The sequence below is a fragment of the Alligator mississippiensis genome, chromosome 4 (genome assembly GCF_030867095.1).
Source record: "Alligator mississippiensis isolate rAllMis1 chromosome 4, rAllMis1, whole genome shotgun sequence".
Lineage (NCBI taxonomy): Eukaryota > Metazoa > Chordata > Crocodylia > Alligatoridae > Alligator > Alligator mississippiensis.
Genome location: NC_081827.1, coordinates 95730203 through 95754781, shown reverse-complemented (window position 1 = coordinate 95754781; position 24579 = coordinate 95730203). Strand labels below are relative to the sequence as shown.

The following is a 24579-nucleotide window of genomic DNA, read 5'->3' as shown; positions in this document are numbered from 1 at the left end:
GTCCGCGCGGGTGGCGCTGGCGATGCTCTTCCTGGGCCGGCTTTGCCCAAGGTAGCGCACACCATGAACGCTGAGGGCCATGCCCAGCCCGGTCACTAGTGGCAGCCCCAGTCCCTGCTTCTTTTCTGCTGGGCTGGTGCGGTGTCAGGTGCGGGAGGTGGCGGAGGAAAAGCAGCCAGGCCGAAGCAGGTGCTTGGGCGCCCCGCAGAGAAAGTGGCCCAGCCTGGGGGAGCGTGGCCGAGCGGTCCAAGGCGCTGGATTAAGGCTCCAGTCTCTGCGGGGGCGTGGGTTCGAATCCCACCGCTGCCACAGATTTTGCAGCGTGCAGGTGGCACTTGGGCCTCCCGAAGCTCCCCTTGCTACGGCCTTGTTCCCTCGCAGCTCGCGCTCTGCCCAAAGGTCCCCCTTAGGCTGCTGAAGCCTCGACTCTGCTCATTCTGCCCCTGCTTTCTGGAGCCCTTGCCCCCAAGTTGGGGGGGCTGCTCCAGCCCTTCTTGCCCCTGGTCCCAAGAGACCAGCTTCGCGACTGCCCCATACACAGTGGTGAGCAGGACCAGGGCGACCTGGGTGCCTGCAGGAGGCAGGACCAAGAGGAGCAGTGTGATACGGCAAGGAGGGAAATGGCGGTCGCCTCGAAGGAGGCGGAGCAGATGTGAAAAGCCTGGGAGTAGGGGCCTCTAGATACTAGGATGGCTGGGGAGAGGAAGGTGGGTAGCAGGCCGGGACCTGGAGCAAATGTTGGGCAGGCGGAAGTAGGGAAGCAGGGCGGTGGCGGCGGGGGCACGGAAAGACGGAGCCTGGGTGGGAGGGCCAGTTTTTGGAGGCTTAAGCCCCGGGTGGTTGTGCGGGTGCTGTGTTTATTGTTGCCCGACCGCACCCTCTGTATTTGCTTGGCAGGGAAATCCTGGGCGGTAGGAATTTGTGGCACCAGGTCAACCTTATGGAAGCCAAAGGGGACTTTCAGGCACAAGGTCAACCCCATGTATTCCTAAAGGGACTTTGAGGCACCAGGTCAACCCCATGGAAGCCAAAGGGGACTTTCAGGCACAGTGTCAACCCCATGTATTCCTAAGGGGTCTTTCAGGCACCAGGTCAACCCCATGGAAGCCAAAGGGGAGTTACAGGCAGAATGTCATCCCCATGTATTCCAAAGCTGACTTCCAGGCACCAGGTCAACCCCAATCACTCCTATGGGGACTTGCAGGCAGAATGTCAACCCCATGTATTCCTAAGGGGACTTTGAGGCACCAGGTCAACCCCATGGAAGCCAAAGGGAAGTTTCAGGCAGAATGTCACCCCCATGTATTCCAAAGGTGACTTCCAGGCACCAGATCAACCCCAATCACTCCTATGGGGATTTACAGGCAGAATGTTAACCCCGTGTATTCCTAAGGGGACTTTGAGGCACCAGGTCAACCCCATGGTAGCCAATGGGGACTTGCAGGCAGAATGTCAACCCCATGTATTCCTAAGGGGACTTTGAGGCACCAGGTCAGCCCCATGGAAGCCAAAGGGGACTTTGAGTCACAATGTCAACCCCATGTATTCCTAAGGGGACGTCCAGGCACCAGGTCAACCCCATGGAAGCCAATGGGGACTTTCAGGCAGAATGTCAACCCCATGTATTCCTAAGGGGACTTGGAGGCACCAGGTCAACCCCATGGTAGCCAATGGGGACTTGCAGGCAGGATGTCAACCCCGTGTATTCCTAAGCGGACTTTGAGGCACCAGGTCAACCCCATGGAAGCCAAAGGGCACTTTCAGTCCCAATGTCAACCCCTTGCATTCCTAAGGGGACTTTCAGGCACCAGGTCAACCCCATGGAAGCCAATGGGGACTTTCAGGCAGAATGTCAACCCCATGTATTCCTAAGGGGACTTTGAGGCACCAGGTCAGCCCCATGCAAGCCAATGGGGACTTGCAGGCACAATGTCAACCCCGTGTATTCCTAAGCGGACTTTGAGGCACCAGGTCAACCCCATGGAAGCCAAAGGGGACTTTCAGGCACAATGTCAACCCCGTGTATTCCTAAGGGGTCTTTCAGGCACCAGGTCAACCCCATGGAAGCCAAAGGGGAGTTTCAGGCAGAATGTCACCCCCCTGTATTCCAAAGGTGACTTCCAGGCACCAGATCAACCCCAATCACTCCTATGGGGACTTGCAGGCGGAATGTCAACCCCATGTATTCCTAAGGGGACTTTGAGGCACCAGGTCAACCCCATGGAAGCCAATGGGGACTTTCAGGCAGAATGTCAACCCCATGTGTTCCTAAGGGGACTTTCAGGCACCAGGTCTACCCCATGCACTGCTATGGGGACTTGCCAGCACAATGTCAACCCCATACATTGCTATGGGGACCTTGAGCCCCCAGGCCAACCTCATGCAAGCCTAAGGGGACCTTGAGGCTCTCGGTCAAGCCCGTGTAAGCTTATGGGGACTTCCAGGCACAATGTCATCCCCAGACATTGTTATGGGGCCTTTCGGGCACCAGCTCAAACCCATGCAAGTCTATGGGGACTTGTAGGCAGACAGTCAACCCTGTGCATTCCTATGGGGTCTTCCAGGCACCAGGTCAACCCCATGCAAGCCAGTGGGGACTTCCAGGCACAATGTCAACCCCATGCATTCGTATGGGACCTTTCAGGCACCAGGTCAACCCCATGCAAGCCTCTGGCGTTTGAGGTCACGAGACCGATTCGCTCTCTCCGCTCCCTCCATTTTTGGCCAAATGCCCTCTCGGCCCATGGCGAGCAAGGGCCGGAAACGCATTGCAAGTCAAGGGCCCGTGCTGAGAGCGAGCCGCCCCCACCTCCCCGGCCCCGTCAGGAGAAGGCGGGCTGGCCAGCGCGCCGCAGGGCGTGGGGCCCCACCGGGCTGAGGGCCAGGTTCTGGCTCCAGCCTCTTTGGCAGCCTGGGCCCCAAAGCCCACGTTGCCACCTCCTCAGCCCCCACGCTCCAGGTTTGGGGGCTGAAGCTGTATTCCCGGATGTCTTGCCCAGGTAGGAGGACCCCTCGGGGCTGCGGTCACAGCTCTTGGCAGGCCGCCTTCTCCCAGGCCCTTCCTTTGCAGCCAGCCTCCCTGCTCTGCTGGCCTTTCCTGAGTAGCGGCCGCCACGTTCTCGGGCTCCTCCTAGACCCAGTCCCCCAAATCCTCCTGCGATCCTTCCCTCTCCCTCCCGCCTCCAACACAGACACAGGTGCTCAACCCCTTCTTTCTTTGGTCCCCAAACTAGGAGGCAGGGGGGAGGAAGATGCCTTCACGGCCTGGCAACCGCGTTGGCTTCCTTTGCTTGCGCTGTGGTGCCTGGTGCCCAGGTCACTCGGTCCCATTCCTGGCGGGCTCTTCTCTGCTTCTGAGCACCTTCTCCTCCCTTCCCTCCGAGGCCACAGCTGCCCCGGGGCTGCCGCAGCTGCCCCGCCCCCACTCCCTCGGCAGGACTGTCACTGGAGGAGAGCCCACCGGCCTTCCCTTGCAAAGTTCCGTGAGCACGCTCCCCACCGCCTTTGGGGAAGGAGGCCGGAGAGCCCCACTCTCAGGCATGTCAAGGACAAAGCCACTTGGAGGGGCGGGAATCAGGTAGGGGAAGCAAAAGGCAAGCAGGGGGGAAACATAGCAGAGGATGGTTTCGATCCATCGACCTCTGGGTTATGGGCCCAGCACGCTCCCGCTGCGCCACTCTGCTGGGGCTGGCAGGCTGCCCTTCTGCCCCGACACCCTCTTGCCTCTCTGACAGGAAGCCAGCACCTCGCACAGTGAGGAGCAGTGCTTCCTTTCTCCTCCTCCCAGCCCACGCCTTCCCGCAGGCTCCCCACGCAGGCCAAAACCCGAGCCAGCGCTCTTCCTGGTGGCCATGCAACCGCCCGCCACAGATACCTGCAGAGCCCAGGTGGAAGGGCGCCCCTTCCTTTCTTCTGCCCGCGCCCCTCTTCTGAGCCTCTGACAGCAGCCTTTGACAGCGGGTTCTGCCTCCAGGCAATATGTTTTCAGGATCTGGGACCACGGAGTAGGACTGTGCATCACTCCAGCACGGCGGTCCACTGGTGCCCACGAGTATTGTGCCTGACGGGAGAAATGCCCCAGGCTGCATCCTCAACAGGGCCAGCCCAGTCCTGAGCAGCCCGTAGCACCCTTCGCGTTGTGTGTGGCTGGGGGTGTGCCTCCTCTCTTCATGTTGAGCCCTGCCTCACTTTCCCTGGCCCCAGGGGGAAGTCGAATGGAGGTGGAGGGCTTTTGCTTCCTGTCTTTTCAGACCCATGACCTGAACAGAGCTGTTTGTTGCAAAAGACCAGCAGCTGGTGCCCCGAGCTCACAGGGCTGGTTCGCAGAGCTAACTGCCGCCCAATAATCCGGTTGGCTTCTTGTGGGGAAGGAGAGCGCCCCTGAGAGAGAGAATGGCAATCGCCTTCCGAGCTGGAGAGCTGCTATTGTTTTCCCGTCCGGGTCCCTTGCCCTAGACCTGGCCGACGGACCCCGGTGGGCCGGAGGTGAGGGCTCCCGGTGGTGGTGCGGGACCAGGGGGCTGAGCCAGCCGGGCCTTCTTAGCGCAGACGGCAGCGCGTCAGTCTCATAATCTGGAGGTCCTGAGTTCGAGCCTCAGAGAAGGCAGGCTTGCCTCTTGCTGCCTGAGCCAGGCGCCTTGCCTGCCACCCGGGGCAGGCTCCAGTCGCCTAAGCTTGGCCCCCCGCTGCCTTTTCTTCCCGGTGCTGGCCAGGAGGCAGGCGCCTGGTGTGTCCGCGCGGGTGGCGCTGGCGATGCTCTTCCTGGGCCGGCTTTGCCCAAGGTAGCGCACACCATGAACGCTGAGGGCCATGCCCAGCCCGGTCACTAGTGGCAGCCCCAGTCCCTGCTTCTTTTCTGCTGGGCTGGTGCGGTGTCAGGTGCGGGAGGTGGCGGAGGAAAAGCAGCCAGGCCGAAGCAGGTGCTTGGGCGCCCCGCAGAGAAAGTGGCCCAGCCTGGGGGAGCGTGGCCGAGCGGTCCAAGGCGCTGGATTAAGGCTCCAGTCTCTGCGGGGGCGTGGGTTCGAATCCCACCGCTGCCACAGATTTTGCAGCGTGCAGGTGGCACTTGGGCCTCCCGAAGCTCCCCTTGCTACGGCCTTGTTCCCTCGCAGCTCGCCCTCTGCCCAAAGGTCCCCCTTAGGCTGCTGAAGCCTCGACTCTGCTCATTCTGCCCCTGCTTTCTGGAGCCCTTCCCCCAAGTTGGGGGGGCTGCTCCAGCCCTTCTTGCCCCTGGTCCCAAGAGACCAGCTTCGCGACTGCCCCATACACAGTGGTGAGCAGGACCAGGGCGACCTGGGTGCCTGCAGGAGGCAGGACCAAGAGGAGCAGTGTGATACGGCAAGGAGGGAAATGGCGGTCGCCTCGAAGGAGGCGGAGCAGATGTGAAAAGCCTGGGAGTAGGGGCCTCTAGATACTAGGATGGCTGGGGAGAGGAAGGTGGGTAGCAGGCCGGGACCTGGAGCAAATGTTGGGCAGGCGGAAGTAGGGAAGCAGGGCGGTGGCGGCGGGGGCACGGAAAGACGGAGCCTGGGTGGGAGGGCCAGTTTTTGGAGGCTTAAGCCCCGGGTGGTTGTGCGGGTGCTGTGTTTATTGTTGCCCGACCGCACCCTCTGTATTTGCTTGGCAGGGAAATCCTGGGCGGTAGGAATTTGTGGCACCAGGTCAACCTTATGGAAGCCAAAGGGGACTTTCAGGCACAAGGTCAACCCCATGTATTCCTAAAGGGACTTTGAGGCACCAGGTCAACCCCATGGAAGCCAAAGGGGACTTTCAGGCACAGTGTCAACCCCATGTATTCCTAAGGGGTCTTTCAGGCACCAGGTCAACCCCATGGAAGCCAAAGGGGAGTTACAGGCAGAATGTCATCCCCATGTATTCCAAAGCTGACTTCCAGGCACCAGGTCAACCCCAATCACTCCTATGGGGACTTGCAGGCAGAATGTCAACCCCATGTATTCCTAAGGGGACTTTGAGGCACCAGGTCAACCCCATGGAAGCCAAAGGGAAGTTTCAGGCAGAATGTCACCCCCATGTATTCCAAAGGTGACTTCCAGGCACCAGATCAACCCCAATCACTCCTATGGGGATTTACAGGCAGAATGTTAACCCCGTGTATTCCTAAGGGGACTTTGAGGCACCAGGTCAACCCCATGGTAGCCAATGGGGACTTGCAGGCAGAATGTCAACCCCATGTATTCCTAAGGGGACTTTGAGGCACCAGGTCAGCCCCATGGAAGCCAAAGGGGACTTTGAGTCACAATGTCAACCCCATGTATTCCTAAGGGGACGTCCAGGCACCAGGTCAACCCCATGGAAGCCAATGGGGACTTTCAGGCAGAATGTCAACCCCATGTATTCCTAAGGGGACTTGGAGGCACCAGGTCAACCCCATGGTAGCCAATGGGGACTTGCAGGCAGGATGTCAACCCCGTGTATTCCTAAGCGGACTTTGAGGCACCAGGTCAACCCCATGGAAGCCAAAGGGCACTTTCAGTCCCAATGTCAACCCCTTGCATTCCTAAGGGGACTTTCAGGCACCAGGTCAACCCCATGGAAGCCAATGGGGACTTTCAGGCAGAATGTCAACCCCATGTATTCCTAAGGGGACTTTGAGGCACCAGGTCAGCCCCATGCAAGCCAATGGGGACTTGCAGGCACAATGTCAACCCCGTGTATTCCTAAGCGGACTTTGAGGCACCAGGTCAACCCCATGGAAGCCAAAGGGGACTTTCAGGCACAATGTCAACCCCGTGTATTCCTAAGGGGTCTTTCAGGCACCAGGTCAACCCCATGGAAGCCAAAGGGGAGTTTCAGGCAGAATGTCACCCCCCTGTATTCCAAAGGTGACTTCCAGGCACCAGATCAACCCCAATCACTCCTATGGGGACTTGCAGGCGGAATGTCAACCCCATGTATTCCTAAGGGGACTTTGAGGCACCAGGTCAACCCCATGGAAGCCAATGGGGACTTTCAGGCAGAATGTCAACCCCATGTGTTCCTAAGGGGACTTTCAGGCACCAGGTCTACCCCATGCACTGCTATGGGGACTTGCCAGCACAATGTCAACCCCATACATTGCTATGGGGACCTTGAGCCCCCAGGCCAACCTCATGCAAGCCTAAGGGGACCTTGAGGCTCTCGGTCAAGCCCGTGTAAGCTTATGGGGACTTCCAGGCACAATGTCATCCCCAGACATTGTTATGGGGCCTTTCGGGCACCAGCTCAAACCCATGCAAGTCTATGGGGACTTGTAGGCAGACAGTCAACCCTGTGCATTCCTATGGGGTCTTCCAGGCACCAGGTCAACCCCATGCAAGCCAGTGGGGACTTCCAGGCACAATGTCAACCCCATGCATTCGTATGGGACCTTTCAGGCACCAGGTCAACCCCATGCAAGCCTCTGGCGTTTGAGGTCACGAGACCGATTCGCTCTCTCCGCTCCCTCCATTTTTGGCCAAATGCCCTCTCGGCCCATGGCGAGCAAGGGCCGGAAACGCATTGCAAGTCAAGGGCCCGTGCTGAGAGCGAGCCGCCCCCACCTCCCCGGCCCCGTCAGGAGAAGGCGGGCTGGCCAGCGCGCCGCAGGGCGTGGGGCCCCACCGGGCTGAGGGCCAGGTTCTGGCTCCAGCCTCTTTGGCAGCCTGGGCCCCAAAGCCCACGTTGCCACCTCCTCAGCCCCCACGCTCCAGGTTTGGGGGCTGAAGCTGTATTCCCGGATGTCTTGCCCAGGTAGGAGGACCCCTCGGGGCTGCGGTCACAGCTCTTGGCAGGCCGCCTTCTCCCAGGCCCTTCCTTTGCAGCCAGCCTCCCTGCTCTGCTGGCCTTTCCTGAGTAGCGGCCGCCACGTTCTCGGGCTCCTCCTAGACCCAGTCGCCCAAATCCTCCTGCGATCCTTCCCTCTCCCTCCCGCCTCCAACACAGACACAGGTGCTCAACCCCTTCTTTCTTTGGTCCCCAAACTAGGAGGCAGGGGGGAGGAAGATGCCTTCACGGCCTGGCAACCGCGTTGGCTTCCTTTGCTTGCGCTGTGGTGCCTGGTGCCCAGGTCACTCGGTCCCATTCCTGGCGGGCTCTTCTCTGCTTCTGAGCACCTTCTCCTCCCTTCCCTCCGAGGCCACAGCTGCCCCGGGGCTGCCGCAGCTGCCCCGCCCCCACTCCCTCGGCAGGACTGTCACTGGAGGAGAGCCCACCGGCCTTCCCTTGCAAAGTTCCGTGAGCACGCTCCCCACCGCCTTTGGGGAAGGAGGCCGGAGAGCCCCACTCTCAGGCATGTCAAGGACAAAGCCACTTGGAGGGGCGGGAATCAGGTAGGGGAAGCAAAAGGCAAGCAGGGGGGAAACATAGCAGAGGATGGTTTCGATCCATCGACCTCTGGGTTATGGGCCCAGCACGCTCCCGCTGCGCCACTCTGCTGGGGCTGGCAAGCTGCCCTTCTGCCCCGACACCCTCTTGCCTCTCTGACAGGAAGCCAGCACCTCGCACAGTGAGGAGCAGTGCTTCCTTTCTCCTCCTCCCAGCCCACGCCTTCCCGCAGGCTCCCCACGCAGGCCAAAACCCGAGCCAGCGCTCTTCCTGGTGGCCATGCAACCGCCCGCCACAGATACCTGCAGAGCCCAGGTGGAAGGGCGCCCCTTCCTTTCTTCTGCCCGCGCCCCTCTTCTGAGCCTCTGACAGCAGCCTTTGACAGCGGGTTCTGCCTCCAGGCAATATGTTTTCAGGATCTGGGACCACGGAGTAGGACTGTGCATCACTCCAGCACGGCGGTCCACTGGTGCCCACGAGTATTGTGCCTGACGGGAGAAATGCCCCAGGCTGCATCCTCAACAGGGCCAGCCCAGTCCTGAGCAGCCCGTAGCACCCTTCGCGTTGTGTGTGGCTGGGGGTGTGCCTCCTCTCTTCATGTTGAGCCCTGCCTCACTTTCCCTGGCCCCAGGGGGAAGTCGAATGGAGGTGGAGGGCTTTTGCTTCCTGTCTTTTCAGACCCATGACCTGAACAGAGCTGTTTGTTGCAAAAGACCAGCAGCTGGTGCCCCGAGCTCACAGGGCTGGTTCGCAGAGCTAACTGCCGCCCAATAATCCGGTTGGGTTCTTGTGGGGAAGGAGAGCGCCCCTGAGAGAGAGAATGGCAATCGCCTTCCGAGCTGGAGAGCTGCTATTGTTTTCCCGTCCGGGTCCCTTGCCCTAGACCTGGCCGACGGACCCCGGTGGGCCGGAGGTGAGGGCTCCCGGTGGTGGTGCGGGACCAGGGGGCTGAGCCAACCGGGCCTTCTTAGCGCAGACGGCAGCGCGTCAGTCTCATAATCTGGAGGTCCTGAGTTCGAGCCTCAGAGAAGGCAGGCTTGCCTCTTGCTGCCTGAGCCAGGCGCCTTGCCTGCCACCCGGGGCAGGCTCCAGTCGCCTAAGCTTGGCCCCCCGCTGCCTTTTCTTCCCGGTGCTGGCCAGGAGGCAGGCGCCTGGTGTGTCCGCGCGGGTGGCGCTGGCGATGCTCTTCCTGGGCCGGCTTTGCCCAAGGTAGCGCACACCATGAACGCTGAGGGCCATGCCCAGCCCGGTCACTAGTGGCAGCCCCAGTCCCTGCTTCTTTTCTGCTGGGCTGGTGCGGTGTCAGGTGCGGGAGGTGGCGGAGGAAAAGCAGCCAGGCCGAAGCAGGTGCTTGGGCGCCCCGCAGAGAAAGTGGCCCAGCCTGGGGGAGCGTGGCCGAGCGGTCCAAGGCGCTGGATTAAGGCTCCAGTCTCTGCGGGGGCGTGGGTTCGAATCCCACCGCTGCCACAGATTTTGCAGCGTGCAGGTGGCACTTGGGCCTCCCGAAGCTCCCCTTGCTACGGCCTTGTTCCCTCGCAGCTCGCGCTCTGCCCAAAGGTCCCCCTTAGGCTGCTGAAGCCTCGACTCTGCTCATTCTGCCCCTGCTTTCTGGAGCCCTTGCCCCCAAGTTGGGGGGGCTGCTCCAGCCCTTCTTGCCCCTGGTCCCAAGAGACCAGCTTCGCGACTGCCCCATACACAGTGGTGAGCAGGACCAGGGCGACCTGGGTGCCTGCAGGAGGCAGGACCAAGAGGAGCAGTGTGATACGGCAAGGAGGGAAATGGCGGTCGCCTCGAAGGAGGCGGAGCAGATGTGAAAAGCCTGGGAGTAGGGGCCTCTAGATACTAGGATGGCTGGGGAGAGGAAGGTGGGTAGCAGGCCGGGACCTGGAGCAAATGTTGGGCAGGCGGAAGTAGGGAAGCAGGGCGGTGGCGGCGGGGGCACGGAAAGACGGAGCCTGGGTGGGAGGGCCAGTTTTTGGAGGCTTAAGCCCCGGGGGGTTGTGCGGGTGCTGTGTTTATTGTTGCCCGACCGCACCCTCTGTATTTGCTTGGCAGGGAAATCCTGGGCGGTAGGAATTTGTGGCACCAGGTCAACCTTATGGAAGCCAAAGGGGACTTTCAGGCACAAGGTCAACCCCATGTATTCCTAAAGGGACTTTGAGGCACCAGGTCAACCCCATGGAAGCCAAAGGGGACTTTCAGGCACAGTGTCAACCCCATGTATTCCTAAGGGGTCTTTCAGGCACCAGGTCAACCCCATGGAAGCCAAAGGGGAGTTACAGGCAGAATGTCATCCCCATGTATTCCAAAGCTGACTTCCAGGCACCAGGTCAACCCCAATCACTCCTATGGGGACTTGCAGGCAGAATGTCAACCCCATGTATTCCTAAGGGGACTTTGAGGCACCAGGTCAACCCCATGGAAGCCAAAGGGAAGTTTCAGGCAGAATGTCACCCCCATGTATTCCAAAGGTGACTTCCAGGCACCAGATCAACCCCAATCACTCCTATGGGGATTTACAGGCAGAATGTTAACCCCGTGTATTCCTAAGGGGACTTTGAGGCACCAGGTCAACCCCATGGTAGCCAATGGGGACTTGCAGGCAGAATGTCAACCCCATGTATTCCTAAGGGGACTTTGAGGCACCAGGTCAGCCCCATGGAAGCCAAAGGGGACTTTGAGTCACAATGTCAACCCCATGTATTCCTAAGGGGACGTCCAGGCACCAGGTCAACCCCATGGAAGCCAATGGGGACTTTCAGGCAGAATGTCAACCCCATGTATTCCTAAGGGGACTTGGAGGCACCAGGTCAACCCCATGGTAGCCAATGGGGACTTGCAGGCAGGATGTCAACCCCGTGTATTCCTAAGCGGACTTTGAGGCACCAGGTCAACCCCATGGAAGCCAAAGGGCACTTTCAGTCCCAATGTCAACCCCTTGCATTCCTAAGGGGACTTTCAGGCACCAGGTCAACCCCATGGAAGCCAATGGGGACTTTCAGGCAGAATGTCAACCCCATGTATTCCTAAGGGGACTTTGAGGCACCAGGTCAGCCCCATGCAAGCCAATGGGGACTTGCAGGCACAATGTCAACCCCGTGTATTCCTAAGCGGACTTTGAGGCACCAGGTCAACCCCATGGAAGCCAAAGGGGACTTTCAGGCACAATGTCAACCCCGTGTATTCCTAAGGGGTCTTTCAGGCACCAGGTCAACCCCATGGAAGCCAAAGGGGAGTTTCAGGCAGAATGTCACCCCCCTGTATTCCAAAGGTGACTTCCAGGCACCAGATCAACCCCAATCACTCCTATGGGGACTTGCAGGCGGAATGTCAACCCCATGTATTCCTAAGGGGACTTTGAGGCACCAGGTCAACCCCATGGAAGCCAATGGGGACTTTCAGGCAGAATGTCAACCCCATGTGTTCCTAAGGGGACTTTCAGGCACCAGGTCTACCCCATGCACTGCTATGGGGACTTGCCAGCACAATGTCAACCCCATACATTGCTATGGGGACCTTGAGCCCCCAGGCCAACCTCATGCAAGCCTAAGGGGACCTTGAGGCTCTCGGTCAAGCCCGTGTAAGCTTATGGGGACTTCCAGGCACAATGTCATCCCCAGACATTGTTATGGGGCCTTTCGGGCACCAGCTCAACCCCATGCAAGCCTATGGGGACTTGTAGGCAGACAGTCAACCCTGTGCATTCCTATGGGGTCTTCCAGGCACCAGGTCAACCCCATGCAAGCCAGTGGGGACTTCCAGGCACAATGTCAACCCCATGCATTCGTATGGGACCTTTCAGGCACCAGGTCAACCCCATGCAAGCCTCTGGCGTTTGAGGTCACGAGACCGATTCGCTCTCTCCGCTCCCTCCATTTTTGGCCAAATGCCCTCTCGGCCCATGGCGAGCAAGGGCCGGAAACGCATTGCAAGTCAAGGGCCCGTGCTGAGAGCGAGCCGCCCCCACCTCCCTGGCCCCGTCAGGAGAAGGCGGGCTGGCCAGCGCGCCGCAGGGCGTGGGGCCCCACCGGGCTGAGGGCCAGGTTCTGGCTCCAGCCTCTTTGGCAGCCTGGGCCCCAAAGCCCACGTTGCCACCTCCTCAGCCCCCACGCTCCAGGTTTGGGGGCTGAAGCTGTATTCCCGGATGTCTTGCCCAGGTAGGAGGACCCCTCGGGGCTGCGGTCACAGCTCTTGGCAGGCCGCCTTCTCCCAGGCCCTTCCTTTGCAGCCAGCCTCCCTGCTCTGCTGGCCTTTCCTGAGTAGCGGCCGCCACGTTCTCGGGCTCCTCCTAGACCCAGTCCCCCAAATCCTCCTGCGATCCTTCCCTCTCCCTCCCGCCTCCAACACAGACACAGGTGCTCAACCCCTTCTTTCTTTGGTCCCCAAACTAGGAGGCAGGGGGGAGGAAGATGCCTTCACGGCCTGGCAACCGCGTTGGCTTCCTTTGCTTGCGCTGTGGTGCCTGGTGCCCAGGTCACTCGGTCCCATTCCTGGCGGGCTCTTCTCTGCTTCTGAGCACCTTCTCCTCCCTTCCCTCCGAGGCCACAGCTGCCCCGGGGCTGCCGCAGCTGCCCCGCCCCCACTCCCTCGGCAGGACTGTCACTGGAGGAGAGCCCACCGGCCTTCCCTTGCAAAGTTCCGTGAGCACGCTCCCCACCGCCTTTGGGGAAGGAGGCCGGAGAGCCCCACTCTCAGGCATGTCAAGGACAAAGCCACTTGGAGGGGCGGGAATCAGGTAGGGGAAGCAAAAGGCAAGCAGGGGGGAAACATAGCAGAGGATGGTTTCGATCCATCGACCTCTGGGTTATGGGCCCAGCACGCTCCCGCTGCGCCACTCTGCTGGGGCTGGCAGGCTGCCCTTCTGCCCCGACACCCTCTTGCCTCTCTGACAGGAAGCCAGCACCTCGCACAGTGAGGAGCAGTGCTTCCTTTCTCCTCCTCCCAGCCCACGCCTTCCCGCAGGCTCCCCACGCAGGCCAAAACCCGAGCCAGCGCTCTTCCTGGTGGCCATGCAACCGCCCGCCACAGATACCTGCAGAGCCCAGGTGGAAGGGCGCCCCTTCCTTTCTTCTGCCCGCGCCCCTCTTCTGAGCCTCTGACAGCAGCCTTTGACAGCGGGTTCTGCCTCCAGGCAATATGTTTTCAGGATCTGGGACCACGGAGTAGGACTGTGCATCACTCCAGCACGGCGGTCCACTGGTGCCCACGAGTATTGTGCCTGACGGGAGAAATGCCCCAGGCTGCATCCTCAACAGGGCCAGCCCAGTCCTGAGCAGCCCGTAGCACCCTTCGCGTTGTGTGTGGCTGGGGGTGTGCCTCCTCTCTTCATGTTGAGCCCTGCCTCACTTTCCCTGGCCCCAGGGGGAAGTCGAATGGAGGTGGAGGGCTTTTGCTTCCTGTCTTTTCAGACCCATGACCTGAACAGAGCTGTTTGTTGCAAAAGACCAGCAGCTGGTGCCCCGAGCTCACAGGGCTGGTTCGCAGAGCTAACTGCCGCCCAATAATCCGGTTGGCTTCTTGTGGGGAAGGAGAGCGCCCCTGAGAGAGAGAATGGCAATCGCCTTCCGAGCTGGAGAGCTGCTATTGTTTTCCCGTCCGGGTCCCTTGCCCTAGACCTGGCCGACGGACCCCGGTGGGCCGGAGGTGAGGGAACCCGGTGGTGGTGCGGGACCAGGGGGCTGAGCCAGCCGGGCCTTCTTAGCGCAGACGGCAGCGCGTCAGTCTCATAATCTGGAGGTCCTGAGTTCGAGCCTCAGAGAAGGCAGGCTTGCCTCTTGCTGCCTGAGCCAGGCGCCTTGCCTGCCACCCGGGGCAGGCTCCAGTCGCCTAAGCTTGGCCCCCCGCTGCCTTTTCTTCCCGGTGCTGGCCAGGAGGCAGGCGCCTGGTGTGTCCGCGCGGGTGGCGCTGGCGATGCTCTTCCTGGGCCGGCTTTGCCCAAGGTAGCGCACACCATGAACGCTGAGGGCCATGCCCAGCCCGGTCACTAGTGGCAGCCCCAGTCCCTGCTTCTTTTCTGCTGGGCTGGTGCGGTGTCAGGTGCGGGAGGTGGCGGAGGAAAAGCAGCCAGGCCGAAGCAGGTGCTTGGGCGCCCCGCAGAGAAAGTGGCCCAGCCTGGGGGAGCGTGGCCGAGCGGTCCAAGGCGCTGGATTAAGGCTCCAGTCTCTGCGGGGGCGTGGGTTCGAATCCCACCGCTGCCACAGATTTTGCAGCGTGCAGGTGGCACTTGGGCCTCCCGAAGCTCCCCTTGCTACGGCCTTGTTCCCTCGCAGCTCGCCCTCTGCCCAAAGGTCCCCCTTAGGCTGCTGAAGCCTCGACTCTGCTCATTCTGCCCCTGCTTTCTGGAGCCCTTGCCCCCAAGTTGGGGGGGCTGCTCCAGCCCTTCTTGCCCCTGGTCCCAAGAGACCAGCTTCGCGACTGCCCCATACACAGTGGTGAGCAGGACCAGGGCGACCTGGGTGCCTGCAGGAGGCAGGACCAAGAGGAGCAGTGTGATACGGCAAGGAGGGAAATGGCGGTCGCCTCGAAGGAGGCGGAGCAGATGTGAAAAGCCTGGGAGTAGGGGCCTCTAGATACTAGGATGGCTGGGGAGAGGAAGGTGGGTAGCAGGCCGGGACCTGGAGCAAATGTTGGGCAGGCGGAAGTAGGGAAGCAGGGCGGTGGCGGCGGGGGCACGGAAAGACGGAGCCTGGGTGGGAGGGCCAGTTTTTGGAGGCTTAAGCCCCGGGTGGTTGTGCGGGTGCTGTGTTTATTGTTGCCCGACCGCACCCTCTGTATTTGCTTGGCAGGGAAATCCTGGGCGGTAGGAATTTGTGGCACCAGGTCAACCTTATGGAAGCCAAAGGGGACTTTCAGGCACAAGGTCAACCCCATGTATTCCTAAAGGGACTTTGAGGCACCAGGTCAACCCCATGGAAGCCAAAGGGGACTTTCAGGCACAGTGTCAACCCCATGTATTCCTAAGGGGTCTTTCAGGCACCAGGTCAATCCCATGGAAGCCAAAGGGGAGTTACAGGCAGAATGTCATCCCCATGTATTCCAAAGCTGACTTCCAGGCACCAGGTCAACCCCAATCACTCCTATGGGGACTTGCAGGCAGAATGTCAACCCCATGTATTCCTAAGGGGACTTTGAGGCACCAGGTCAACCCCATGGAAGCCAAAGGGAAGTTTCAGGCAGAATGTCACCCCCATGTATTCCAAAGGTGACTTCCAGGCACCAGATCAACCCCAATCACTCCTATGGGGATTTACAGGCAGAATGTTAACCCCGTGTATTCCTAAGGGGACTTTGAGGCACCAGGTCAACCCCATGGTAGCCAATGGGGACTTGCAGGCAGAATGTCAACCCCATGTATTCCTAAGGGGACTTTGAGGCACCAGGTCAGCCCCATGGAAGCCAAAGGGGACTTTGAGTCACAATGTCAACCCCATGTATTCCTAAGGGGACGTCCAGGCACCAGGTCAACCCCATGGAAGCCAATGGGGACTTTCAGGCAGAATGTCAACCCCATGTATTCCTAAGGGGACTTGGAGGCACCAGGTCAACCCCATGGTAGCCAATGGGGACTTGCAGGCAGGATGTCAACCCCGTGTATTCCTAAGCGGACTTTGAGGCACCAGGTCAACCCCATGGAAGCCAAAGGGCACTTTCAGTCCCAATGTCAACCCCTTGCATTCCTAAGGGGACTTTCAGGCACCAGGTCAACCCCATGGAAGCCAATGGGGACTTTCAGGCAGAATGTCAACCCCATGTATTCCTAAGGGGACTTTGAGGCACCAGGTCAGCCCCATGCAAGCCAATGGGGACTTGCAGGCACAATGTCAACCCCGTGTATTCCTAAGCGGACTTTGAGGCACCAGGTCAACCCCATGGAAGCCAAAGGGGACTTTCAGGCACAATGTCAACCCCGTGTATTCCTAAGGGGTCTTTCAGGCACCAGGTCAACCCCATGGAAGCCAAAGGGGAGTTTCAGGCAGAATGTCACCCCCCTGTATTCCAAAGGTGACTTCCAGGCACCAGATCAACCCCAATCACTCCTATGGGGACTTGCAGGCGGAATGTCAACCCCATGTATTCCTAAGGGGACTTTGAGGCACCAGGTCAACCCCATGGAAGCCAATGGGGACTTTCAGGCAGAATGTCAACCCCATGTGTTCCTAAGGGGACTTTCAGGCACCAGGTCTACCCCATGCACTGCTATGGGGACTTGCCAGCACAATGTCAACCCCATACATTGCTATGGGGACCTTGAGCCCCCAGGCCAACCTCATGCAAGCCTAAGGGGACCTTGAGGCTCTCGGTCAAGCCCGTGTAAGCTTATGGGGACTTCCAGGCACAATGTCATCCCCAGACATTGTTATGGGGCCTTTCGGGCACCAGCTCAACCCCATGCAAGTCTATGGGGACTTGTAGGCAGACAGTCAACCCTGTGCATTCCTATGGGGTCTTCCAGGCACCAGGTCAACCCCATGCAAGCCAGTGGGGACTTCCAGGCACAATGTCAACCCCATGCATTCGTATGGGACCTTTCAGGCACCAGGTCAACCCCATGCAAGCCTCTGGCGTTTGAGGTCACGAGACCGATTCGCTGTCTCCGCTCCCTCCATTTTTGGCCAAATGCCCTCTCGGCCCATGGCGAGCAAGGGCCGGAAACGCATTGCAAGTCAAGGGCCCGTGCTGAGAGCGAGCCGCCCCCACCTCCCCGGCCCCGTCAGGAGAAGGCGGGCTGGCCAGCGCGCCGCAGGGCGTGGGGCCCCACCGGGCTGAGGGCCAGGTTCTGGCTCCAGCCTCTTTGGCAGCCTGGGCCCCAAAGCCCACGTTGCCACCTCCTCAGCCCCCACGCTCCAGGTTTGGGGGCTGAAGCTGTATTCCCGGATGTCTTGCCCAGGTAGGAGGACCCCTCGGGGCTGCGGTCACAGCTCTTGGCAGGCCGCCTTCTCCCAGGCCCTTCCTTTGCAGCCAGCCTCCCTGCTCTGCTGGCCTTTCCTGAGTAGCGGCCGCCACGTTCTCGGGCTCCTCCTAGACCCAGTCGCCCAAATCCTCCTGCGATCCTTCCCTCTCCCTCCCGCCTCCAACACAGACACAGGTGCTCAACCCCTTCTTTCTTTGGTCCCCAAACTAGGAGGCAGGGGGGAGGAAGATGCCTTCACGGCCTGGCAACCGCGTTGGCTTCCTTTGCTTGCGCTGTGGTGCCTGGTGCCCAGGTCACTCGGTCCCATTCCTGGCGGGCTCTTCTCTGCTTCTGAGCACCTTCTCCTCCCTTCCCTCCGAGGCCACAGCTGCCCCGGGGCTGCCGCAGCTGCCCCGCCCCCACTCCCTCGGCAGGACTGTCACTGGAGGAGAGCCCACCGGCCTTCCCTTGCAAAGTTCCGTGAGCACGCTCCCCACCGCCTTTGGGGAAGGAGGCCGGAGAGCCCCACTCTCAGGCATGTCAAGGACAAAGCCACTTGGAGGGGCGGGAATCAGGTAGGGGAAGCAAAAGGCAAGCAGGGGGGAAACATAGCAGAGGATGGTTTCGATCCATCGACCTCTGGGTTATGGGCCCAGCACGCTCCCGCTGCGCCACTCTGCTGGGGCTGGCAGGCTGCCCTTCTGCCCCGACACCCTCTTGCCTCTCTGACAGGAAGCCAGCACCTCGCACAGTGAGGAGCAGTGCTTCCTTTCTCCTCCTCCCAGCCCACGCCTTCCCGCAGGCTCCCCACGCAGGCCAAAACCCGAGCCAGCGCTCTTCCTGGTGGCCATGCAACCGCCCGCCACAGATACCTGCAGAGCCCAGGTGGAAGGGCGCCCCTTCCTTTCTTCTGCCCGCGCCCCTCTTCTGAGCCTCTGACAGCAGCCTTTGACAGCGGGTTCTGCCTCCAGGCAATATGTTTTCAGGATCTGGGACCACGGAGTAGGACTGTGCATCACTCCAGCACGGCGGTCCACTGGTGCCCACGAGTATTGTGCCTGACGGGAGAAATGCCCCAGGCTGCATCCTCAACAGGGCCAGCCCAGTCCTGAGCAGCCCGTAGCACCCTTCGCGTTGTGTGTGGCTGGGGGTGTGCCTCCTCTCTTCATGTTGAGCCCTGCCTCACTTTCCCTGGCCCCAGGGGGAAGTCGAATGGAGGTGGAGGGCTTTTGCTTCCTGTCTTTTCAGACCCATGACCTGAACAGAGCTGTTTGTTGCAAAAGACCAGCAGCTGGTGCCCCGAGCTCACAGGGCTGGTTCGCAGAGCTAACTGCCGCCCAATAATCCGGTTGGGTTCTTGTGGGGAAGGAGAGCGCCCCTGAGAGAGAGAATGGCAATCGCCTTCCGAGCTGGAGAGCTGCTATTGTTTTCCCGTCCGGGTCCCTTGCCCTAGACCTGGCCGACGGACCCCGGTGGGCCGGAGGTGAGGGCTCCCGGTGGTGGTGCGGGACCAGGGGGCTGAGCCAGCCGGGCCTTCTTAGCGCAGCCGGCAGCGCGTCAGTCTCATAATCTGGAGGTCCTGAGTTCGAGCCTCAGAGAAGGCAGGCTTGCCTCTTGCTGCCTGAGCCAGGCGCCTTGCCTGCCACCCGGGGCAGGCTCCAGTCGCCTAAGCTTGGCCCCCCGCTGCCTTTTCTTCCCGGTGCTGGCCAGGAGGCAGGCGCCTGGTGTGTCCGCGCGGGTGGCGCTGGCGATGCTCTTCCTGGGCCGGCTTTGCCCAAGGTAGCGCACACCATGAACGCTGAGGGCCATGCCCAGCCCGGTCACTAGTGGCAGCCCCAGTCCCTGTTTCTTTTCTGCTGGGCTGGTGCGGTGTCAGGTGCGGGAGGTGGCGGAGGAAAAGCAGCCAGGCCGAAGCAGGTGCTTGGGCGCCCCGCAGAGAAAGTGGCCCAGCCTGGGGGAGCGTGGCCGAGCGGTCCAAGGCGCTGGATTAAGGCTCCAGTCTCTGCGGGGGCGTGGGTTCGAATCCCACCGCTGCCACAGATTTTGCAGCGTGCAGGTGGCACTTGGGCCTCCCGAAGCTCCCCTTGCTACGGCCTTGTTCCCCCGCAGCTCGCGCTCTGCCCAAAGGTCCCCCTTAGGCTGCTGAAGCCTTGACTCTGCTCATTCTGCCCCTGCTTTCCGGAGCCCTTGCCCCCAAGTTGGGGGGGCTGCTCCAGCCCTTCTTGCCCCTGGTCCCAAGAGACCAGCTTCGCGACTGCCCCATACACAGTGGTGAGCAGGACCAGGGCGACCTGGGTGCCTGCAGGAGGCAGGACCAAGAGGAGCAGTGTGATACGGCAAGGAGGGAAATGGCGGTCGCCTCGAAGGAGGCGGAGCAGATGTGAAAAGCCTGGGAGTAGGGGCCTCTAGATACTAGGATGGCTGGGGAGAGGAAGGTGGGTAGCAGGCCGGGACCTGGAGCAAATGTTGGGCAGGCGGAAGTAGGGAAGCAGGGCGGTGGCGGCGGGGGCAGGGAAAGACGGAGCCTGGGTGGGAGGGCCAGTTTTTGGAGGCTTAAGCCCCGGGTGGTTGTGCGGGTGCTGTGTTTATTGTTGCCCGACCGCACCCTCTGTATTTGCTTGGCAGGGAAATCCTGGGCGGTAGGAATTTGTGGCACCAGGTCAACCTTATGGAAGCCAAAGGGGACTTTCAGGCACAAGGTCAACCCCATGTATTCCTAAAGGGACTTTGAGGCACCAGGTCAACCCCATGGAAGCCAAAGGGGACTTTCAGGCACAGTGTCAACCCCATGTATTCCTAAGGGGTCTTTCAGGCACCAGGTCAACCCCATGGAAGCCAAAGGGGAGTTACAGGCAGAATGTCATCCCCATGTATTCCAAAGCTGACTTCCAGGCACCAGGTCAACCCCAATCACTCCTATGGGGACTTGCAGGCAGAATGTCAACCCCATGTATTCCTAAGGGGACTTTGAGGCACCAGGTCAACCCCATGGAAGCCAAAGGGGAGTTTCAGGCAGAATGTCACCCCCATGTATTCCAAAGGTGACTTCCAGGCACCAGATCAACCCCAATCACTCCTATGGGGATTTACAGGCAGAATGTTAACCCCGTGTATTCCTAAGGGGACTTTGAGGCACCAGGTCAACCCCATGGTAGCCAATGGGGACTTGCAGGCAGAATGTCAACCCCATGTATTCCTAAGGGGACTTTGAGGCACCAGGTCAGCCCCATGGAAGCCAAAGGGGACTTTGAGTCACAATGTCAACCCCATGTATTCCTAAGGGGACGTCCAGGCACCAGGTCAACCCCATGGAAGCCAATGGGGACTTTCAGGCAGAATGTCAACCCCATGTATTCCTAAGGGGACTTGGAGGCACCAGGTCAACCCCATGGTAGCCAATGGGGACTTGCAGGCAGGATGTCAACCCCGTGTATTCCTAAGCGGTCTTTGAGGCACCAGGTCAACCCCATGGAAGCCAAAGGGCACTTTCAGTCCCAATGTCAACCCCTTGCATTCCTAAGGGGACTTTCAGGCACCAGGTCAACCCCATGGAAGCCAATGGGGACTTTCAGGCAGAATGTCAACCCCATGTATTCCTAAGGGGACTTTGAGGCACCAGGTCAGCCCCATGCAAGCCAATGGGGACTTGCAGGCACAATGTCAACCCCGTGTATTCCTAAGCGGACTTTGAGGCACCAGGTCAACCCCATGGAAGCCAAAGGGGACTTTGAGGCACAATGTCAACCCCGTGTATTCCTAAGGGGTCTTTCAGGCACCAGGTCAACCCCATGGAAGCCAAAGGGGAGTTTCAGGCAGAATGTCACCCCCCTGTATTCCAAAGGTGACTTCCAGGCACCAGATCAACCCCAATCACTCCTATGGGGACTTGCAGGCGGAATGTCAACCCCATGTATTCCTAAGGGGACTTTGAGGCACCAGGTCAACCCCATGGAAGCCAATGGGGACTTTCAGGCAGAATGTCAACCCCATGTGTTCCTAAGGGGACTTTCAGGCACCAGGTCTACCCCATGCACTGCTATGGGGACTTGCCAGCACAATGTCAACCCCATACATTGCTATGGGGACCTTGAGCCCCCAGGCCAACCTCATGCAAGCCTAAGGGGACCTTGAGGCTCTCGGTCAAGCCCGTGTAAGCTTATGGGGACTTCCAGGCACAATGTCATCCCCAGACATTGTTATGGGGCCTTTCGGGCACCAGCTCAACCCCATGCAAGTCTATGGGGACTTGTAGGCAGACAGTCAACCCTGTGCATTCCTATGGGGTCTTCCAGGCACCAGGTCAACCCCATGCAAGCCAGTGGGGACTTCCAGGCACAATGTCAACCCCATGCATTCGTATGGGACCTTTCAGGCACCAGGTCAACCCCATGCAAGCCTCTGGCGTTTGAGGTCACGAGACCGATTCGCTCTCTCCGCTCCCTCCATTTTTGGCCAAATGCCCTCTCGGCCCATGGCGAGCAAGGGCCGGAAACGCATTGCAAGTCAAGGGCCCGTGCTGAGAGCGAGCCGCCCCCACCTCCCCGGCCCCGTCAGGAGAAGGCGGGCTGGCCAGCGCGCCGCAGGGCGTGGGGCCCCACCGGGCTGAGGGCCAGGTTCTGGCTCCAGCCTCTTTGGCAGCCTGGGCCCCAAAGCCCACGTTGCCACCTCCTCAGCCCCCACGCTCCAGGTTTGGGGGCTGAAGCTGTATTCCCGGATGTCTTGCCCAGGTAGGAGGACCCCTCGGGGCTGCGGTCACAGCTCTTGGCAGGCCGCCTTCTCCCAGGCCCTTCCTTTGCAGCCAGCCTCCCTGCTCTGCTGGCCTTTCCTGAGTAGCGGCCGCCACGTTCTCGGGCTCCTCCTAGACCCAGTCCCCCAAATCCTCCTGCGATCCTTCCCTCTCCCTCCCGCCTCCAACACAGACACAGGTGCTCAACCCCTTCTTTCTTTGGTCCCCAAACTAGGAGGCAGGGGGGAGGAAGATGCCTTCACGGCCTGGCAACCGCGTTGGCTTCCTTTGCTTGCGCTGTGGTGCCTGGTGCCCAGGTCACTCGGTCCCATTCCTGGCGGGCTCTTCTCTGCTTCTGAGCACCTTCTCCTCCCTTCCCTCCGAGGCCACAGCTGCCCCGGGGCTGCCGCAGCTGCCCCGCCCCCACTCCCTCGGCAGGACTGTCACTGGAGGAGAGCCCACCGGCCTTCCCTTGCAAAGTTCCGTGAGCACGCTCCCCACCGCCTTTGGGGAAGGAGGCCGGAGAGCCCCACTCTCAGGCATGTCAAGGACAAAGCCACTTGGAGGGGCGGGAATCAGGTAGGGGAAGCAAAAGGCAAGCAGGGGGGAAACATAGCAGAGGATGGTTTCGATCCATCGACCTCTGGGTTATGGGCCCAGCACGCTCCCGCTGCGCCACTCTGCTGGGGCTGGCAGGCTGCCCTTCTGCCCCGACACCCTCTTGCCTCTCTGACAGGAAGCCAGCACCTCGCACAGTGAGGAGCAGTGCTTCCTTTCTCCTCCTCCCAGCCCACGCCTTCCCGCAGGCTCCCCACGCAGGCCAAAACCCGAGCCAGCGCTCTTCCTGGTGGCCATGCAACCGCCCGCCACAGATACCTGCAGAGCCCAGGTGGAAGGGCGCCCCTTCCTTTCTTCTGCCCGCGCCCCTCTTCTGAGCCTCTGACAGCAGCCTTTGACAGCGGGTTCTGCCTCCAGGCAATATGTTTTCAGGATCTGGGACCACGGAGTAGGACTGTGCATCACTCCAGCACGGCGGTCCACTGGTGCCCACGAGTATTGTGCCTGACGGGAGAAATGCCCCAGGCTGCATCCTCAACAGGGCCAGCCCAGTCCTGAGCAGCCCGTAGCACCCTTCGCGTTGTGTGTAGCTGGGGGTGTGCCTCCTCTCTTCATGTTGAGCCCTGCCTCACTTTCCCTGGCCCCAGGGGGAAGTCGAATGGAGGTGGAGGGCTTTTGCTTCCTGTCTTTTCAGACCCATGACCTGAACAGAGCTGTTTGTTGCAAAAGACCAGCAGCTGGTGCCCCGAGCTCACAGGGCTGGTTCGCAGAGCTAACTGCCGCCCAATAATCCGGTTGGGTTCTTGTGGGGAAGGAGAGCGCCCCTGAGAGAGAGAATGGCAATCGCCTTCCGAGCTGGAGAGCTGCTATTGTTTTCCCGTCCGGGTCCCTTGCCCTAGACCTGGCCGACGGACCCCGGTGGGCCGGAGGTGAGGGCTCCCGGTGGTGGTGCGGGACCAGGGGGCTGAGCCAGCCGGGCCTTCTTAGCGCAGACGGCAGCGCGTCAGTCTCATAATCTGGAGGTCCTGAGTTCGAGCCTCAGAGAAGGCAGGCTTGCCTCTTGCTGCCTGAGCCAGGCGCCTTGCCTGCCACCCGGGGCAGGCTCCAGTCGCCTAAGCGTGGCCCCCCGCTGCCTTTTCTTCCCGGTGCTGGCCAGGAGGCAGGCGCCTGGTGTGTCCGCGCGGGTGGCGCTGGCGATGCTCTTCCTGGGCCGGCTTTGCCCAAGGTAGCGCACACCATGAACGCTGAGGGCCATGCCCAGCCCGGTCACTAGTGGCAGCCCCAGTCCCTGCTTCTTTTCTGCTGGGCTGGTGCGGTGTCAGGTGCGGGAGGTGGCGGAGGAAAAGCAGCCAGGCCGAAGCAGGTGCTTGGGCGCCCCGCAGAGAAAGTGGCCCAGCCTGGGGGAGCGTGGCCAAGCGGTCCAAGGCGCTGGATTAAGGCTCCAGTCTCTGCGGGGGCGTGGGTTCGAATCCCACCGCTGCCACAGATTTTGCAGCGTGCAGGTGGCACTTGGGCCTCCCGAAGCTCCCCTTGCTACGGCCTTGTTCCCCCGCAGCTCGCGCTCTGCCCAAAGGTCCCCCTTAGGCTGCTGAAGCCTTGACTCTGCTCATTCTGCCCCTGCTTTCCGGAGCCCTTGCCCCCAAGTTGGGGGGGCTGCTCCAGCCCTTCTTGCCCCTGGTCCCAAGAGACCAGCTTCGCGACTGCCCCATACACAGTGGTGAGCAGGACCAGGGCGACCTGGGTGCCTGCAGGAGGCAGGACCAAGAGGAGCAGTGTGATACGGCAAGGAGGGAAATGGCGGTCGCCTCGAAGGAGGCGGAGCAGATGTGAAAAGCCTGGGAGTAGGGGCCTCTAGATACTAGGATGGCTGGGGAGAGGAAGGTGGGTAGCAGGCCGGGACCTGGAGCAAATGTTGGGCAGGCGGAAGTAGGGAAGCAGGGCGGTGGCGGCGGGGGCAGGGAAAGACGGAGCCTGGGTGGGAGGGCCAGTTTTTGGAGGCTTAAGCCCCGGGTGGTTGTGCGGGTGCTGTGTTTATTGTTGCCCGACCGCACCCTCTGTATTTGCTTGGCAGGGAAATCCTGGGCGGTAGGAATTTGTGGCACCA

General features: G+C 60.7%; 6 non-coding genes across 6 annotated transcripts; all 6 read left to right on the top strand.

The window, feature by feature from the left end:
* The first annotated feature begins 227 nt into the window (after positions 1-227).
* Positions 228-309, top strand: TRNAL-AAG (transfer RNA leucine (anticodon AAG)). Its single transcript has one exon. It is a non-coding gene; the product is annotated as a tRNA-Leu (tRNA).
* A 4648-nt stretch (positions 310-4957) lies between these two features.
* Positions 4958-5039, top strand: TRNAL-AAG (transfer RNA leucine (anticodon AAG)). The gene has a single exon. It is a non-coding gene; the product is annotated as a tRNA-Leu (tRNA).
* A 4647-nt stretch (positions 5040-9686) lies between these two features.
* Positions 9687-9768, top strand: TRNAL-AAG (transfer RNA leucine (anticodon AAG)). Its single transcript has one exon. It is a non-coding gene; the product is annotated as a tRNA-Leu (tRNA).
* Positions 9769-14416: 4648 nt separating this feature from the next.
* TRNAL-AAG (transfer RNA leucine (anticodon AAG)) lies at positions 14417-14498 on the top strand. The gene has a single exon. It is a non-coding gene; the product is annotated as a tRNA-Leu (tRNA).
* Positions 14499-18722: 4224 nt separating this feature from the next.
* On the top strand, positions 18723-18795 carry TRNAM-CAU (transfer RNA methionine (anticodon CAU)). The gene has a single exon. It is a non-coding gene; the product is annotated as a tRNA-Met (tRNA).
* A 351-nt stretch (positions 18796-19146) lies between these two features.
* Positions 19147-19228, top strand: TRNAL-AAG (transfer RNA leucine (anticodon AAG)). The gene has a single exon. It is a non-coding gene; the product is annotated as a tRNA-Leu (tRNA).
* The last annotated feature ends 5351 nt before the right edge of the window (positions 19229-24579 follow it).